Below are 18506 nucleotides of genomic sequence, written 5' to 3'. Positions count from 1 at the left end.
GACTAAACTGTTAAAAAGGGCACAATCAGGTAAAACAGATTTATCTTTCTCAGGAACAGCCTAAAAACAGCAGAAACCTTGTTAGTAGGTTTCAGGAAATAGTAAGCAATTGGAAGCAGCTTAAAACATACTAAAGCAATCCTTTACACTACTTCCTACACCCGAATGGAAAGACATACTAAACTATGTACTCCATATTATGCACACACACAAAAAAAACCCACTTTAAACTGTAACAATCTCTTCTGTGGGGTGGTAAAACTTGGCTGTGTGGATTTATAGTTCTAGAAGGTGTGTGAGGATAATGTCCTGCCCACCAGGTGACAATGTCACTCAGAGTTCCACACAAATTATTACAGAAGTGTCTAGAACCCTCTTTCCATTTTTTGTGTGAGCTCAATATCTTACCCTACAACAAAGACCCTGATTTGAAATGTCACTAGATATTGTTCCACAGTAGGCTTTAGTGAATGAAGACGATCCAAGTGAGTAAGTGCATTAGCTGAGTACTCACCAAGAGGAGCGGTTCACTCATCACCCACCCCATCTCCTTCTCTCCCCTAACTCCCCCCCCTCCCCAGAGTCAAGGGTCAAGTGAAAAGGAGAGAAAAGACAAAGAGAAAAATGTCCTCTTTTGAACTCCAGACTCTCTTGCCTACAGCAAGGACGGGGTCACCTTTGTCCGGGGCTGTGCACAGCTCACGCAAGGCTTTGCCTCACGACTGGACTGGGAAAGCCTCTGCAGAACCAGCTGCAGTTACCCTGCAGGACTTGCTGTCTTCTGTCTGGACCCAGGGGCTGCTAGGAACTCCTGCAGGCTGGTGCTAGTTACAGCTCCCTGCACGGCTGGTCTCAGGGCAGTGTGGGGATTAGGGGTGTTACTGGGCTCCCACAGTTCAGCTCCATCCCTGCTGCTTCACTTACAGAGACCCCCATTAAGGAGAGTAACAGTCTCTGGTTCCCCAGGCCACTCTCTACAGGACACCCCTCACCCACCATCTCTAGTGCTGTTGTTCACTCCCCTCTGAGGGATCCTGCCCTGCTGGGTCTGTCACCACTTCATGGTGGGTTTTCTGCTCTGCTCTCTGACACCCACACCCCGTGCACTTTTCACTGTGTCTTTATGCAGCTTCCCTCCAGCCTCTCATGCTGTTTTTCTCCTCATGGCTTCCAGCCACAACTCCTCATCCTGCCTTGTGCTGCTCTATCTGTCCTTCCCCCAGCACACACAGAGGCCAGGACCTGAGCTGGGCTCCCTGCCTGGCCTGGCTGCCTGGCCAATTAGACTGATTTGGAGTACTCTCTATTTCCCATTGGCCCTAATGTGGAGCTCTCAGATTGGCCAGAGGTTCTTTCAGTTCAAGGATCTTGATTCCTTCTCAGTCCTTCCCTTGTATAGGGAGAGGGCCAACCAAAAAAATCCCATCAAGTTTTTGTAAGGAGCCAACCGTCCCATTACATTCCCTTGGGCTTTTCACAACTTACCCCCTGGCCTGATGTACAATATATCACATAACATGTTGGGGCGGGGTGGTATCTCAGTACAGCAGGTATCTCCTTGTCCTTGAAAATCGATGCTCACCACTCTGCCCAAGCAGTCACTGTACAGGCAGTTGAATAAGGCATTAGCAAAGTTAATAATGTCCATGACCATGTTTGTGGGGACAATCAAAACATAGGACAGTGAAATGGACTATATACAATTGAAGTTAGGTATTACAGTTATATTTCACCCCTCCTGTACACAAAAACACTTCCGCTCATCATTGAGATACCGGGTTGGTAGGACAGTCCTAGTGGAGCAGGTGGGTCTTTCGGAGTCCCTAACCTGACTGCTTCAGAAGCTACATCTAGCTCTCCCTCAGCCTCATCACTTACAGGTTCATCTACTGTGGCCACCCATTCAGGATTGCCAACTCTGGCTCAGAATTTGCAACTGCTTCAATGGTGTATGTGTAAGGGACCCATTTCTCCTTCTTTCTGCCACTATCACAAATGTTCCTGAGCGTACTGGGTTGGCTGGGGCCCTCTGTCTTATTGGTTTGGGAGGTAAAGGGCATAACTTGAGCTGATCCCTGTGTACTGCTCTCTCTAAACCACCATTCTCTGGCCATACAGTATACATGGGCAATTCCAGACTGTTGTGTTTGAGCACTATGTAGGTCACTGCTTCCCATCTACTCCCTATTTTATTCTGGCCCCTTGACTTGTGGTTCCTGACTAGCACTTGGTCACCAGTGTTGATGATGGCTCTCTGAGACTTATGATCATAGCCCCTTTTCCAAAACTAAGCTGCTTTTTCTGACACTTCTCAAGCAAGGGTCACAAGCCAACATGAACTTCCAGAGGTGTTTGTGAACCCATTCATCCAGTACCTCAACTTTAACCTCAGGTCAAGCTGACTCCCATAACACATCCATGGGCAGCCTTGGATCTCTCCCAAACAATAGACAGAATGGCACATAATCCATCAATGAGTGCAGGTGGCTGCTGTTTGCCAGAACCAATTCAGGAAGATGGTCTTTCCATCTCTGCTTTTGTTCAGATTGCCTAGTCCAGAGAATCTTATATATGGTATGGTTGAACCTTTGCTAAGATTATCCTACTCTTAGCAATGTTATACATTTTACACAGTTCTGCTATCACACTGGATTTGAAGTTCCAAACTTGATTGGAGTGCAGACATGCTGGACATCTGTAATATCCAAACCAATGTTGTACCAGGGCTCTAACCATTGTATGTGCAGTCTGATCCAGTGTGGGTACTGCAACAGTAAAACAGATGAACATATCTGTCAGCACCAATACATTCTCAAACCCATCAGATGTTTTATCTGGTAATGTGTAGTCCAGAGCCGCTATCTCCAATGGACTAGTTACATTTATACATCCTATTGTGAGTCTCTCACAGGGACACAGGTGTTTGGACAAAGCACATCTCTTACACTGCTTAGTCATTGTGCAATCTCTTGTGCCATATTGGGCCAATAAAAACTCTGTTGGATGACTTCTGTGGTATCTCTGGAACTAAAGTGTCAGGACGGGTCCAATGCATAGGTCTTCAGCTTGGAGCCTGCAAAAGTCCCCTACTGTGACCCAGCATTGTTTCTATTTGGTTCTGTGTGATTTTACAGCACTTCTGAGTCAGATTTTGCTCCAGTGATTCTCCAGAGCCATCTTCCCGATTCGAGATTACAGGCCAGAAACTCATCTTCACATCCTCTGCCACTATCATTAGGAAATCTTTGTCATTCTCAATGTCTGGGACCTCTCCCCACTAGGCTAGGTATGGGACAGGACATCAACATTCTGGTTGGACCTGCTGGGCTACCCATCTCTGTTCAGTTGCTCCCAGACTGGCAGTATCCAAGTATCTCATTGGGTTGTGGTCTATGAAGACAACAAACTTTTGGTACAGCAGATGATCTTTGAATTTTTCAGTCACCACCCACTTCATTGTAAGCATTGTCAACTTAAACACATTGTAGTTCTTATTTCTTCTGCATTTCTCAATAGCCTGCTTGCATATGCAATTACTTTTTCCATTCCATCTTGCTTCTAGATGAGCACAGCTCCCAAGACAAGTCTACATGCATCAGTGGTGAGAATGAATGGTAAACTGAAGTCATATATCCTAATGTGTGTCGTACTTCCCTTAGATCAGCTGGCATAGGCCAGTTAACCAAAATTTTAGTCTCTTCTTCATCTACTCGGATACCTTGAGACATAACTATGTGTCCTAGGAACTGAACTTCCTTCCTCAACAAACATTTGCTAGGCTTCAGTTTGAGGCCATGCTCTTTTAACTTGGAAAATAGTGTACAATTTCTCCAAGTGGACAGAATCACAGAAATATAGGGCTGGAAGGGACCTCAAGAAGTCATCAGGTCCAGCCCCCTGCACTGAGGCAAGACCAAGTAAACATAGATCCTCTCTGCCAAGTGTTAGTCCTTAGGTTCTTAAAAACCTCCAATGATGGGGATTCCACAACTTCCATTGGAAGCTTATTCCAGAATTTAACTACTCTTATAGTTAGAAGGTTTTCCCTAATATCTAACCTAAATCTCGCTTGCTGCAGATTAAACCCATTACTTCTTGTCCTATCTTAAGTGGACATGGAGAACTATTGATCACTGTTCTGTTTGTAACAACCCTTAACATATTTGAAGACTGTCTTCAGTCTTCTTTTCTCAAGACTAAACATGCCCAGTTTTTTAAACTTTTCCTCATAGGTCAGTTTTCTAAATCTTTTATCCTTTTTGTTGCTGTCTTCTGGATTCTCTCCAACTTGTCCACATCTTTCTTAAAGTGTGGTGACCAAACCTGGACATATTACTCCATCTGAGGACTGAGGAAAATATAATTATGTTATCCAGATGTATAAGGAGAATTTCATAGATATAACTGCTCAACATCTTCTTCATTAAGCATTGGACGGTGACAGGGGCATTACACAGCCCAAACAGCATCAGTGTCCACTCAAACAGTAGAAATGGGGTAGTGATAGCAGTCTTCTCTCTGTCTTCTGGATCCATTGCCACCTAGAAATACCCAGAGGTACAGTTTAATGTTGAAAAGATTTTGGTCCTTCACAAAACATCCCCAATTCATGGAAGAAGATATGCTTCCTTTCAGGGCACCTGGCTCAATCACCTATAATCATAACAGAAATGGACACCTCCACCTTTCTTCACCACTATCACAGCCATGGACTATCACTTTCTTTGAGGATGCCATGGGAGACCAGATCCTGCACATCACTTGAATTCCTGGAAGATAGCTGGGGATCTTACTGTGTCTCTTTAATTGGTTCCACTTCCCCCATGGGGATTCGATGGGTGTCCGAGGTGTTATGCACAAAATTGGTGTCATCATTGGAGATGACTTCTTTATGCTTTTCCAATAACCACCAGTTATTGTACCTGATCTTCAGTTAGGTCCTACTGTTCAATATGTACTAGAATCTTCCAGTGCAGATAATCACTAGTTGAGCCTGGAAAGGTCATATCCTCAACCTCCTGGGTATGTAATATGTTCCTGGTGTTATTGAACGCTACTTTTCCCACTGGGACTACTGTAGTTTGCAAGTAGACCTCAGCAATATGAACCCTTGGATGAAGTAGGATGGTCCATTCAATTAACACTATGAATGGAATTTGTCCACCCTTACTTTGGGTCAAAGCATCAGCCACATATAGTCCGTCGGGCAAATCTGTTGCACAGGACCCTTCCACTGTCCCATTACAAAAATAAAGGGCCAGATTTTGTCTCCTTGTCAAAAAACCTGAGGGAGGCTCCCTCTTTTGGAGCTTCCCCCCACATTATTTAATGGAGAGGGGTGCCTCCCCTTCAAAATGGGCAGATAGTTTGGTCCCCAGAATCCCCAGATCTTGAGACATTGTCCAGAGCTATTTGTGCTGAGGCCCTGTGCCTCCTCTGCAGCTTCAGGGTCTACTGTCCTTCCACAGTCCATTTCCAGTTGATTTGGCAGGGCTTCTGCCATTTACCACTGCCACTGGGATCCTCACCCTTCAAGAGGGGTAACCCACAGAACATAGATGGCTCCATGAAAAAGCTGAATCAGCACCAAACTGCACTAAGTTTTTAGTGAAAATGCTACTTTGAATAATCTAGCCACCAAACAGTATGTAGTAGAAATAATCTACTGCACCAAACAGTATCAGTCAGCACTATTTCAGTAGTATGATCTACCTCAATTCACATACTACACAGTCAAAAACTTAAAGCTAGCTGCTGCTTTTTTTTTTTAACCTCTGTAACCAATAAGATACAAATAAATGTGGCCAGTGCTTTAAAACAATCACTTTGGACCTAAATTTGTTGACACAAATATAATTATCACTGCCTAGCATTAATTCCCTTTAGTTTAATCCTAGTAAAAAGGAGCATCAATGGGAAAAAAAAGCCATTCTATGAACTTTGCTTCTCATAGTAATTCAATGAGATATTTGCTCTTCTATTTTTATGTAATCTCCAAATAAAGAGACATCCCTGTTTTAAGTGACAATGATTTAAAGACATTAATAGTGATGTTTTAAATAAAGGGGCTCTTATGCACAAAACGGTAATTATATGGGTAATTAAAATCCACTGCAGTAATAATGGTGCTCTGTGGCCTGCAGAACATTCCTCAACCATAGTGCATACAAAGCTCGCAGACATCATTTACATACTGCTTCTAATAGAAGGGGAAAGCCCAGCTTTTACACAAAGTCTGGCATAGTTCTAAAACAAGCAGTTTTAAAAAAATGGTTAAGATCCTTTTCTTGAAGGCTGTCTCCCACAGAATAAAAACAGACTGGCTAGCAGAGCTCCATACTTCGCAAACCTTTATTCTCCTAAGTTATTCAGCTGTGCTAGGTCACAGTGATCACTCTTCCAGGAAGGTTTCTTCTAACCAATGGAAGGAATTTCTTATGCTGACAGTCTAGTCTCTCACTCTGGCCCTGGCTGGGTGGAATCTTCACAGTTCCATGGGCTTATTTCTTTCCACTAAAAAGACTGACCAAAACATATATTTAAAGCCTTGGGGGAGGAGCTAGTAGGAGTTCTGATTCTCCCCTCCTTATTCCCTGAGACCACGTGCCTCCCAGTGCTTCTACTGGAGCAGTGTGGCTCTGCACTGTCCCTAGTGCTATGAGTACATAGCACTAAGCAAGGGAAAGTTTACAAAGTAGGGGGCAAACTTTGTGATTTTAATTATCATAGAAATCACAGTTATAAAAATGGCTGAGTTTAGTCATAGCACTTAATAATGATACTTTGAAAAGAGCCATTTGTAAATTAAAATACTTTGTCCATATAGAGGCTGATTGCCCAGTCATTACATTAGTGAGCAATTACACGTGCAAGTAGTGCCTTTGTAGTCAATGGTGTACATGTGAGCACGCACCCCTGTGAGTAAGCGTAAGCAATAGCACTGCATGGGTGTAATACTGAACAGAATTTGGCCCTTTGTTTTTGCTGATATTTTATAGATAAATAACAGAATCATCTTCTACCAAAGTTCTTATGCTATGTATTTAACATTTAAATGCTAGTACATCTACTTTAACATTTCTCTGTTTCGTTTTTTACTACAACCGCAAGAACAAAATACCTTCTAGCATTCCTTAACTGAATCTATATTGACACAAACTAGTACAAGCATAAGTAATTTTGGTGACAGCCTCTCCCAAAAGCATATAAAAAAAAGAAAACAAAAAGTCCTAATGACAGAGAATTGAATAAACAGGATAGATTATTTAATATACTTCTATTACCAATTACAAAACATTGCTTTTTTTCTTTCAAGTGTCTCCAAAATCAAGTATTCACTTACAAGAGTATAAACAAAGGGTAAAAAAAGTGTGTCATAATAAATAAAGTGCAGTAATTTGCATCCATGTAATCTAAAGCTTTACAACTCTTTATTCAAAACATTATTACACAGTATAATCAAGGTACAATGCAAAATATAGATAGACCATAAGCAACCTTGGGGAAGCTTAACTCCTTATGCTTCAGTGTTATATAGTAGTGGAAAATAAAGATTAAAAAACACCCACAACACCAAAGATCTTCTTGAGAATCATATGTGGCCTTTGAGCTAAGTGTTTATGGGTAAACATGTTTCAAAAGAGGTTAAAGTCAGAGCTGGATCACAGGATCCAAAAAGGCAGTGAAATGATCAAGTATCATTACTCTTACTTATGGAGTAAGGCCAAAATCCTGCCCCCCGGCTCTCAGCCTGAGAAACTCAGCTGGATACTGGGGAGGGTCGTCAGGGAATAGCAAGAAGAATCCTTCCCCAAAGGCAGTGGAGGGGGAACAGTTGTTTTTAAACAAATACATTTCTAATTGAAGGTCTTTCCACTCCAGCTGTCTTATCCTAATTTTTAAATAGGCTTACAGTGGATGACGCAAGTCTGCTGCCTCTGGGGGCTAGAGCTACCACAGTGTACAAGTATTCTGGGACCTTGCTTCTTTTCTTGAGTCTTGTAATTTTGGCACATGGTCATGAATGTTTTGGAAAAGATTTTTAAGACAAGGGCCAAATGCTGCCCACAGATATTAGTGTGTACAACTCCTATTTAAGGTTCATTAGTATAACATACATATATTTGTGGGCAGATTTTCATCCAAAATTTGCACTAGTGCTTATGGGGCATCTATAATAATTTGATTATATGGACTCAAAAGTATACTGTGGGGAGAAATCCTGCACTAGGAGGTGTAGGCACTAAATGACCAACTTGATCTTTTCTATATATAACATCTGTTATTCTATTTGTATGATTCCCATTCTAACTTTATAATTCTATACTGTCTATTATTTGCTGACTTATATCTTACACTTCCATACAGAAGCTTACAAAAACTATATACAAGAACTTCATCAGTTATGTCACTATAAACAGTTTAACTGCTGTAGACCTTCACCTCTTGATGTTTTTTTTACATAAGGCTGCTTCCAATGTATTAGTTTCCTTGGGGCTACCAAGCTTAATTTGACTATTGGCTTCAATAGGCTCTGATGCCAGCCAGCCATGCATAATGGCTTCTTTGTCTAGTTGTCACATGAACAGTTTTATGTTACGATTATTGTCACTCCAGGCTTAAACAGGAAGGCATGCTTTCACACAAATCATCCACTTCGTGGGCTCTCTTTGGCAGGAGCCCTGTGCTTAGAACTATTTTACTCCATAGTTTATCAGGATAGCTGATTACTAAAACCTTGAGAATAAAGTTTTAAAATCTCTCATCTAATTCAACCAATGCTTAATTTTATCCACCTGTCACAAAAACAAAGAGGCAAGTAGTGTGAATTAGCCACCATTTAAATAATGATGTATTATCTAATTTCAAGGAAGAATCAAAACCCAATTCAAGTGTTAAACCATATGGATAATAAAAAAATATACTGCAGTGGGATTAAAGAGCTGAATGAAAGTAACAACAGAAATACAATTAAGAGGTGAATTTGACAGTCATCCTTAATTCATCCTGTTGTAAGCATATTGCAGCACATATGGTCAGAAGCATCCCCCATTATTCTGAAACCACCTCAAAAATTTAACCACAATGGGGAGACAAGCACAGCATTTCAGCTACAAAACTGTACCTTTTTGTTTTACCAGTCTCACCCTTACCAGGATTTATGTACCACTAATTAGAGTTTCAGGTGGTACATAGGGCTTTGTGTGGAGTTCATTCTAAAACAGTATTTGGGAAAGAAAACACATCAATGTCAAACTTCTCTGCCCCTGAAATACACAGCTCAAATATTTTAGAAAAAATTAGGAAGATAAAGCTTACACTGACTTTTTTAACAAGAAAAATATAGGTTAGTTTTGTGGTGACAGCAATGTTAGTTTGTATTACATTGTCTAAGAAAGAAATCCATCAAATTCCCTTGCTGTGGAGGGCTAATAAGTCTGCAGTAGAGTCTGTGACATGCTAGATGGTAGACCAACAAAAACCATGAAGGAATCATTCCAATTTATGCTGCTAGTGCATTGATATCTATGAGACTCCATTAGGGAATAAACGTCTGCCTTTATAAGAACAGAATTTTCTTTGCAGGACTGAGATCTAAAATATTGAGGACTAGACTCTGATACTCTTACTCACTCTCTGAAATACCCTGCTCTGGAAGTAGTACAACTGAAGTCAGTAGCACTACTAGTGGAGTACAGTTCTGTTCAATTAGCGTAAGTGTAATAGAAACTAGCCCTAAGACAGATCAGGGGACTCAGCAGCACCTCACAAGATAGAGGTCTAAGTACCTAAAAGGCCTCGCAAAACAATATGAGTTATCCCAACTCAAATGGTAAAATGTTTGAAGCAACAATCTATTTGTTTATTGTTTCCTGAGTTTAAACCAATAATAAAATAATTATTCAATCTCCAGTCCAGCTTCTGCCCATCTCATCCACTGAAATGGCTCTCATCAGTCTCTAAATACCTCTTTCTGGCCAAATCTCAGAACCAGTACTCCATCCTCATTCTCCTCGACCTGTCAGCTGTCTTCGACACCACTGACCACACTCTTCTTGAAATCTTGTCTTCCCTTAGCTTCCATGACTCAGTCCTCTCTTGATTCTTTTTCAACGTCTCTTTTGTTCCTTCAGCATGTCGTCTGGAGGATTTGCCCCATCCACCCTCCAATTTTCTATGTGAGTTAAAACAGGTACTGGATCCCCTTCTCTTCTCCCTCTTACACTTTGCTTCTGGGCATCTCACTTGCAAACACAAATTCAACTACAATCTTTATGCTGACAATTCACAGATCTACTTCTCTACTCCAGAAGTGTTTCCTTCTGTCCACTCTAAAATCTTGGCCTGTCCCTCTGACCTCTCTTTGTGGCTATCTAGCCATTAGCTCAAGCTCAACATGACTAAAACAGAGCTCCTAATCTTTTTCTCCCAAACTGTCCCCACTCCCTCCTTTCTGAACCACTACAGACAGTACCGCCATTCTCCCTGTTACTCAGGCCTGTAACCTGGGTGCCACTTTTGAGTCAGCTCTATCTCAAGTTCCTCATATCCAGACTGGGTCTAAACCTTGCCAATTCTTTCTGCCACTGTCACTAAGATATGGCCTTACCTATCCATCTACACCACTAAGACTGCCAGCCAGGCTCTCATCACCTCACGTCTCTATCCCTACAACATATTGTTCTCTGGCTTGACAAATACAATCTTGCCCCCCACTTGTATGAATTCAGAATGGTCCTGCAAAAGGTAATTTTCTTAGTTCTTCACTTTGACTATGTCACCCCCTATCCTGCCCTTAGGACGGAAGAATCCCATGCACTGCTAAAGACTAGGGACCGAATGTCTAGGCAGCAGTTCTGCAGAAAAGGACCTAGAGGTTACAGTGGATGAGAAGCTGGATATGAGTCGACAGTGTGCCCTTGTTGCCAAGAAGGCTAATGGCATTTTGGGCTGTATAAGTAGAGGCATTGCCAGCAGAGCGAGGGACGTGATCATTCCCCTCTATTTGACATTATTGAGGCCTCATCTGGAGTACTGTGTCCAGTTTTGGGCCCCACACTACAAGAAGGAAGTGGAAAAATTGGAAAGAGTCCAGTGGAGGGCAACAAAAATGATTAGGGGGCTGGAGCACATGACTTATGAGGAGAGGCTGAGGGAACTGGGATTGTTTAGTCTGCAGAAGAGAAGAATGAGGGGGGATTTGATAGCTGCTTTCAACTACTTGAAAGGGGGTTTCAAAGAGGATGGATCTAGACTGTTCTCAGTGGTACCAGATGACAGAACAAGGAGTAATGGTCTCAAGTTGCAGTGGGTGAGGTTTAGGTTGGATATTAGGAAAAACTTTTTCACTAGGAGGGTGGTGACGCACTGGAATGGGTTACCTAGGGAGGTGGTGGAATCTCCTTCCTTAGAGGTTTTTAAGGTCAGGCTTGACAAAGCCCTGGCTGGGATGATTTAATTGGGGATTGGTTTTGAGCAGGGGGTTGGACTAGATGACCTCCTGAGGTCCCTTCCAACCTTGATAGTCTATGATTCTATATTTGCATTTCTATCCTGGCTCCCCTTTCTCTATCACATCAAACAAACTATTTGTCATCACTATTTGCCTTTCACATGGCTGTCATTTCTCATAAACTATCCAGATTTTGACTGCTGCCTCCAGTTGACCAATGATGCAAGCCTTCATCACTCACTTATTATATTTTCAAACAAGCCCTTTTGTGTTTTCTCTCATGCTGCCACTCACACTTGGGAGGACTTCCTTATAAACACCTGCAAAGCCACATCATTGTCCTCTTTAAAATTCTCCTTTGCTATGATGCCCACACAAATCTTGACTGTTTATCATGCTGACCAAGATTGTTTCATCGTCTGCTTGTACTCCCTCATCAGTCTGTCCATATCCACCTATTGTCTTAAATTTAGATTGTAAGATCTCTGGGCCAGTGTTTGTAAAATGCCTACTAAGAGGTCCTGATCTCTGACTGAGGCTCCTGGGTGCTACCACGATACAAATAATAAACAACAACAGACACTCAGAGCTTTGCACTTTCAAGCTCCTTTACAATTGTTAACTAATGAATCCTCTTAGCACCCCTATGAATTCAATAGTTAAAAAGTTAGAATTAGAAGTATCCCCATTTTAAAGTTAGCGAAACTGAGGCAGAGATTAAATGTCTTGCCTGAAGAGACACACTGAGTCAATGGTAGAGCCAAGATTACAATTTCTGATGCCCAATCCCAGGCTCATTCCTCTAGAACTCATTGCCTCACACATCAAGAGAGTTCAAAATTATTGTTTCAGTGCACATTATGGATCAATTTCTTTGCTAATTAGATATGAAAGATAGGTACGTTATTTAAATTAAATTGCTACAAGAGCTGCAACTAGACTTGCCTGTCTAAATTTCAGCCTGAAGCTAATTTGTACCTCTCACAGACTGAGCTATCTGCAGTTCTCAAAAGATGTTTTGCTTGAGTAAAGACCAAATAGTTTGCCTGGGTTTATTAACAGAAACACTGACACAATTAATCAAACTGAATCAGCAAGGCCAATTGCCTCCCTAGAACTATTTTTTTCTGACAAGATGGCTGTAATTGATATCAATAGTCTCAATTAATTGGAATAACGTTTATTACATGAAAATACAGATTTCTCTCAGAATTTTATATGCCCAGATGAAAAGAAAACTGGCACAGTTATATACAAATTGGTGCCACATTGTTTTTAATGTATGTTTTTAAGTCTCTGAAAAAAACACGAGTAAAAATTATTAGAGATTAGTGTCCGACATTAATTAGGTATTAGATTATCACTGCAAATGTAGGCTCAAATTCCATTATCCTTGCTGCTGATGATCAGCACCTTGCTCCTCAATTAGTCTGACTGATTTCAGTGAGACTGTTTGTGGTGTACAGTACTATTCAATGTAAGGGAACCAATCTTTGACTGGTAGAAAGACAGTAACCGTGACAACTAGATGGTCAGATTCTGATGTCAATAAAACCAGTCACTGAGTAAAGTGATCCTTACGAGTGAGAATCTGGCCCATAATCCCATTGTTAAAGAAAAGGTTTATAAAAGATGTTTTATTACTATACTATATTTCATAAAATATATAAAATTAATATATTTAATGTTTATTTTGTAATGTTTTGTATAGCAACACAAACTATCTTAACTAGTCCCTAGAATTTCATCACATATGCAAGCACTCTGCATTTTTTCCAACAGCAGCTTAGTTTCCATTAAAAAAGGACGTCTGATAATGCTGGTACAACAAAAAGGTGAGACATGCTGTGTAAAACTTTTGCCAAGTAATTTGAATAGAAACTCAAGGGACACTTACCAGCTGCAGTCAAAAGCCCCCTCAATACAACTCCGTTTTTTGCCAGTTAAACTTAAATATGTTAAGACATTTCCTGTGTTCCTTCTGTATCCAAGTTAACTGGTTTTGAGAAATCAAAACTAGCTATTTGCCTCATTAGATGGTTGCACTCATTTATTAAATATGCCTTTTTAAAAAAAATATATGAACATAAGAATGTCCACACTGAGCCAGACCAAAGGTCCATCTAGCCCAGTGTCCTGTCTTTTGACAATGGCCAATGCCTGGTGCTTCAGAGGGAATGAACAGAACAGGTAATCATCAAGTGATCCATCCCAGCTTTTGGCAAACAGGCTAGAGACACCATCCCTGCCCATCCTGGCTAATGGCCATTGATGTACCTATCCTAGATAAATTCAGAGAGTTCTTTTTTGAACTCTGTTAGTGTCTTGGCCTTCACACCATCCTCTGGCAAGGAGTTCCAGAGGTTGACTGTGATTTGTGTGAAGAAATACTTCCTTTTGTTTGTTTTAAACCTGCTGCCTATTAATTTACTTCAGTGACCCCTAGTTCTTGTGTTATGAGAAGGAGTAAATAACAGGTCCTTATTTACTTTATCCACACCAGTGATGACTGTATAGACCTCTAACATCTCCCCCCTTAGTCATTAGGCTCATGGTAGGTGCTGGACAAACCACCCAGGAGACTGAAATTCCCAGTTTATCTACAGCACATGCAACAGTAGTGTAAAGTTCCCTACATTTTCCTCTTGTGTGCCTGGTTTAGAGGAATCACCTCTAGGATCTTGTCTACTTATTAGCTGTATTGCACAACCAGTGCAGCTCCACCAGTGATAGCAATGCTGGAAGCTGTTATGTAGACAGGACTCAGGCATTTTTACCACTGTGTCATCTAGGTTTCCACTCTACAGCGTCCACTGTTTCTACTGCATGTAGAGAATTAAAGCTACAAAGTTTGCTAATGTAGAGGCAGCCTAGATGTGAAAGAATAATTCAGTCTCCAGGACTTTTTATTCCTTGGTGAAATAACACCAATACCAATTCTAGTTTATGTGATGTAAAAACTTATTCAGGGAAAACTAGACTGAGATAACCAACTCATTTTACATAGACCATTGAAAGGACAACAAATGATCATTTTTGGCCAGTTATGGATTAGAACTAATGAGCTAGAGGTGAAAGATTCACTTTCAAACCCATGAACTGTCCAACTCCCTGAATAAAAGTTATTATTTTAAACTGTTAGTCATTTATCTTTTAAGGAGATTTGTTAAAGGCCAATCTACATTTCAAATTTGGTTGTATGACAAGAGAATATGGCTGTCCCAACTGTTTTTGTAGGGAAAATGATCTAGTTTTTATAATACAAGACCCACATTTTCAAGGTGTGCATGAGTACAAGTTGGACACACGCAAAAGTGAAAATTTGGGTCTAAGCTATATTGTACATCCAATTTATTAAAAATCTTCTGTACTACCTCTGCCTAGCTGGCATATCTGACTTGAGACTGAAAATAAAAACTGCTACTTAAAAGGAAACAGAATTAAGGACCCAGAAGACATGGATAATTTGCCCACCCAAATTGCTACTTTCATAAATTCCTCCTCCAGCTCAGCCAGTTCCACCCTATACTGCACTTCAAGAAGAACGCACATAGCTAATTATGTATGCTTCCTCCCTGAATTGTGTTTTTGGGCACAACTGCCATTCAGGGTTGTTTACAATGAAATTGAAGTCTGAACCCAGCTTTCAGTTTCAGTCTCATATCGGACATGCCACTGCTCATTCAATGCATCTTTTAAGTGCAGGTCAGCAACAAATGACACTTCTCCAAACTGATTTTTAGTTGTATAAGTTGCTGAACAATAACATTTTCCTAAAGTCATTGTTGGTCTCTCTTCCAAACTATTTGACGTTGCCAAGCATAGTTGAAAATCTCACTAAGTTTTGCACACAATCTCTTTTATACCATGCTGATAACATATTCTGAATAGAGAGTTTAGACCTTCAGTGAACTGAAAGGATTATAGACCAAATGTAAGCACCTAATATAGAGAAAGAATCAACATGGTGAATGGCATAGGAACTACATTTATATTCTGACTATAGGGAAGTATCTTACAGCTAATAGCAACATCTTTGAAGAATTCATAAGATTCCAAACTAATTCGTGTTCTTAGTTTACTCTAAGAAATTCACCTAAAGACTATTCTGAAAATAGAGTTTCATTTTTTATAGTTGATTTGAGTGTATAATTCCAATTGAAGTCCAACTAAGGTTTGGAAGAAATAAAAACAGGGAATATTTGCACTCCAAAAATGCTTACAGGATATCACACTAGTGAAAGTCTTTATGCAGACACTCCTGAACACAGTCAAGTTATAAAGCAGGTGTGCATTTTTATGAGCAGAACCTGCAAGTTTACACCCACTTACAGCCCCATGTCTCCTCCCATTGTACAATGTTTTCAGAATTACTATTAGAGATCAAATTAGTTCAGGGGGTCTCAAACTGGGAGTTGTGACCCCTCTGGGGTCGCAAGGTTATTACATGTGGGGTGGCGAGCTGTCAGCCTCCACCGCAAAACTCCACTTCACTTCCAGCATTTATAATAGTATTCAATATTTTAAAATGTGTTTTTAATTTATAAAGGGGGTCGCACTTCCCTTGCTGTGTGAAAGGGGTCATCAATACAAAAGTTTGATAACCACTGAATTAGTTGCTTATAAAAAAAGGCCTTTGAAAACCTTTTCTTTTTCCTTGTTCAGGTACAGCCCAAATATGTCAGAACCATAGGAGCTGAGCCAAAGTCTAAGAGCCTTCAAAGAAAAATTAAACCTCTTTAAAGAAACAGTTTCCCTGCTACTAGTGTGGTCTGCCAGTCATAGGCTTGATTCTGCACTGAAGTGAATGGGAGTTTTCACTGACTTGAATGAGTACAGAATCAAGTCCCAAAGGAGAGGGAGTAGGAGGGTGCTATAAGGCGTGAGGGAGGAGAGCTGGGGATGTATTGAGTTGAATCCCTATTTACCAGTTCACCCAGCAGTGATAACCCTAAAGAAAATTATGATTAGTCAGTTGCCTTGACTAATATGTAAAGTTATTAGCTCCCTACGAATAATTTTGAAGTCAAAGGGACAATGGAAAAAAAGTTACTCTTTGCAGAGGAAACTTATTTAAATGTTATTTCCCCCTTGCTTTGACTTAGAGAAATTCTGTCTAAACAGTCTAGACCAATTGGATGTGTGTGGATTATAGAAGACTGTTTTATTATTTGTTTAAAAGAACAGTCTGAAACAAAATGTATATTTACATATCACATCTGGTGTGGGTGCTAAAAGAACGTATATTATCTATAGAGAAGAAATAAAAGGATTTTTTTAAGTTACTCCTTCACACATACAAAAATGAAAACAAGAGGCATCTGTATATGTAATTAGTTACCAAATCAGGAAAAAGAAATGCTTTTGACTGTACCATGTACATTCAAGAAAGAAAGAATACAAATACACAACCACTATAAAGAATAAACAGGGCCCATCAAACCAGTGTTTAAGGAGAACCCGTCTCCAAGGTTTCCACAAACTCAGCTCCCAACAAGTGGGGAATGGCACAGACTTCAATATAAACATCACACTTTAAATCCGCATCTGACCCTCTGCTGGAGTGTCGAGAACATGTGGCACTGCAACTCCCCTACATCAGGGGACCTTGCAAACATTAATGCATCTGCAAACACTGAGTAACTAATAGAAGAACAGTTTGGGTGGGGAGGGAGGAAGAATCCAAAGTTGCCAGAGGAAAAGACAACAGCATTCCTGGGTAAAATATTCATGTTCGGAGCTAAATGGTGAGTCGAAAGGCAGCTGTAAACGACCCTAAGCGTGTTGTTCTCTGGACGAAATGTCCAATGTGAACCGCACTCTAATCCACAAAGCGCCCAAAAGAAATGCAAGTGGCATATGAAGGCGATGGATGAAATCCCAGCTCACCCCAATCTCCACCTGGGGGGATTTCCCCTACAACAGCAACACTTAGAGGGTTATTACCGCGCTCCCACTGCATGCAAAGTGCTGGGAGAGCGGATATAAACCACTTGGAAACTGAGCGCCGCCAGCACAATCCCACGCGCTAAGGGGGCAACGCACTGCGGAGGGGCTGGAGCCCAGAGGTCAGGCACAGCCCCGCACCACACACACCTCTTACCAAGGAGAGCACGCAAAGCACCAGGCCCTTGCCAGGCTTCCTTACCTGTCCCTGGAGATGCTGAGCTGCGCCCCAGCAGCGTCCTCCTCGGAGCTGCGCGCACCCGTCGCAGGGCACTTGCTGCTGCGGCCGCGGCACGCTGGCTTAGTTTACAGCCGGCTGCTGCACTGAGCTGAAGCCAGCATAGTGATTTGGCCCTAGGGCGAAGGGGGCAGGAGAACTAGATCCCCTCCCCGCCGCACAGCGGGGTCCCGCTGGCCCCCGGGTGTGGAGGGCTCCCAGAGACTGGGAGAGCCGCAGGGGGAGCTGAGCTGCGGCTGCTCCTGGGACAGTCACCGAGACGCTTCTCTGCCGCCCCTGGCTGGCACGTAGCGCGAGTGCCCCCCGCTGCCGCCCCCGCTGTCCCGGGCGGCTCCTGAAACCTGCTGCTCCCCTTTGTGACACCACAGCGCGCCTCGGCCAATGGCAAGTGCCCCGCCGCCGCGCTCGAGCGAGAGGCGTGGAGTTCCCAGCCCCAGGGAGAGGCAGGGAGACGGAGCAAAGGATGCTGCTGCTGCCTCCAGCCTGGCTGGCCGGCGTGGGAGACCTCCCCACCCACCCATACCCTGCCTGGTGAAATGCCCCTCTGCCCCGGGGCAGGGAGGCGCCCGTAGCTAGAGCGGCCCCACCCGGAGCCAGGGGACGCACACGCCAGGAGATTTACAGGCAGGACAGAAAGGCACCCCGAGGCAGCCGTCAGCGGTAGGTACGACTGGCCGGCTCTCTGCGCTGGGCAAGCTGTGCTCAGCTTTGCACTCCCCTGAGCCTGAGGTTGGCCAGGGGCCGGGCTGCTACTCCAGGCAAGATAGAGCAGCCTGAGAGGTCCAATGCCTGGCCCAGGCAGCCACACCGCCGAGGATTGTGGGGATGCCCTAGACATGATTTCTTGCCCAGACACAGAGGACCCACTTG

The 18506-nt window shown here is 42.2% G+C and overlaps 1 protein-coding gene across 1 annotated transcript in view; it reads right to left on the bottom strand.

Annotated features, from left to right (window-relative positions):
* MEGF10 (multiple EGF like domains 10) overlaps nt 1-17921 on the bottom strand; it is a 144507-nt gene extending 126586 nt beyond the window's left edge. The window contains exon 1 of the mRNA XM_034774364.1: nt 17601-17921. The gene's annotated coding sequence lies outside the window, so the exon portion shown is untranslated. The remainder of the gene's footprint in view (nt 1-17600) is intronic.
* Nucleotides 17922-18506: the final 585 nt, after the last annotated feature.

The sequence above is a fragment of the Trachemys scripta genome, chromosome 6, assembly GCF_013100865.1.
Source record: "Trachemys scripta elegans isolate TJP31775 chromosome 6, CAS_Tse_1.0, whole genome shotgun sequence".
Classification (NCBI taxonomy): Eukaryota; Metazoa; Chordata; order Testudines; family Emydidae; genus Trachemys; species Trachemys scripta.
The sequence above is the reverse complement of the archived record's forward strand: the minus strand, read 5'-3'. Positions and strand labels throughout refer to the sequence as shown.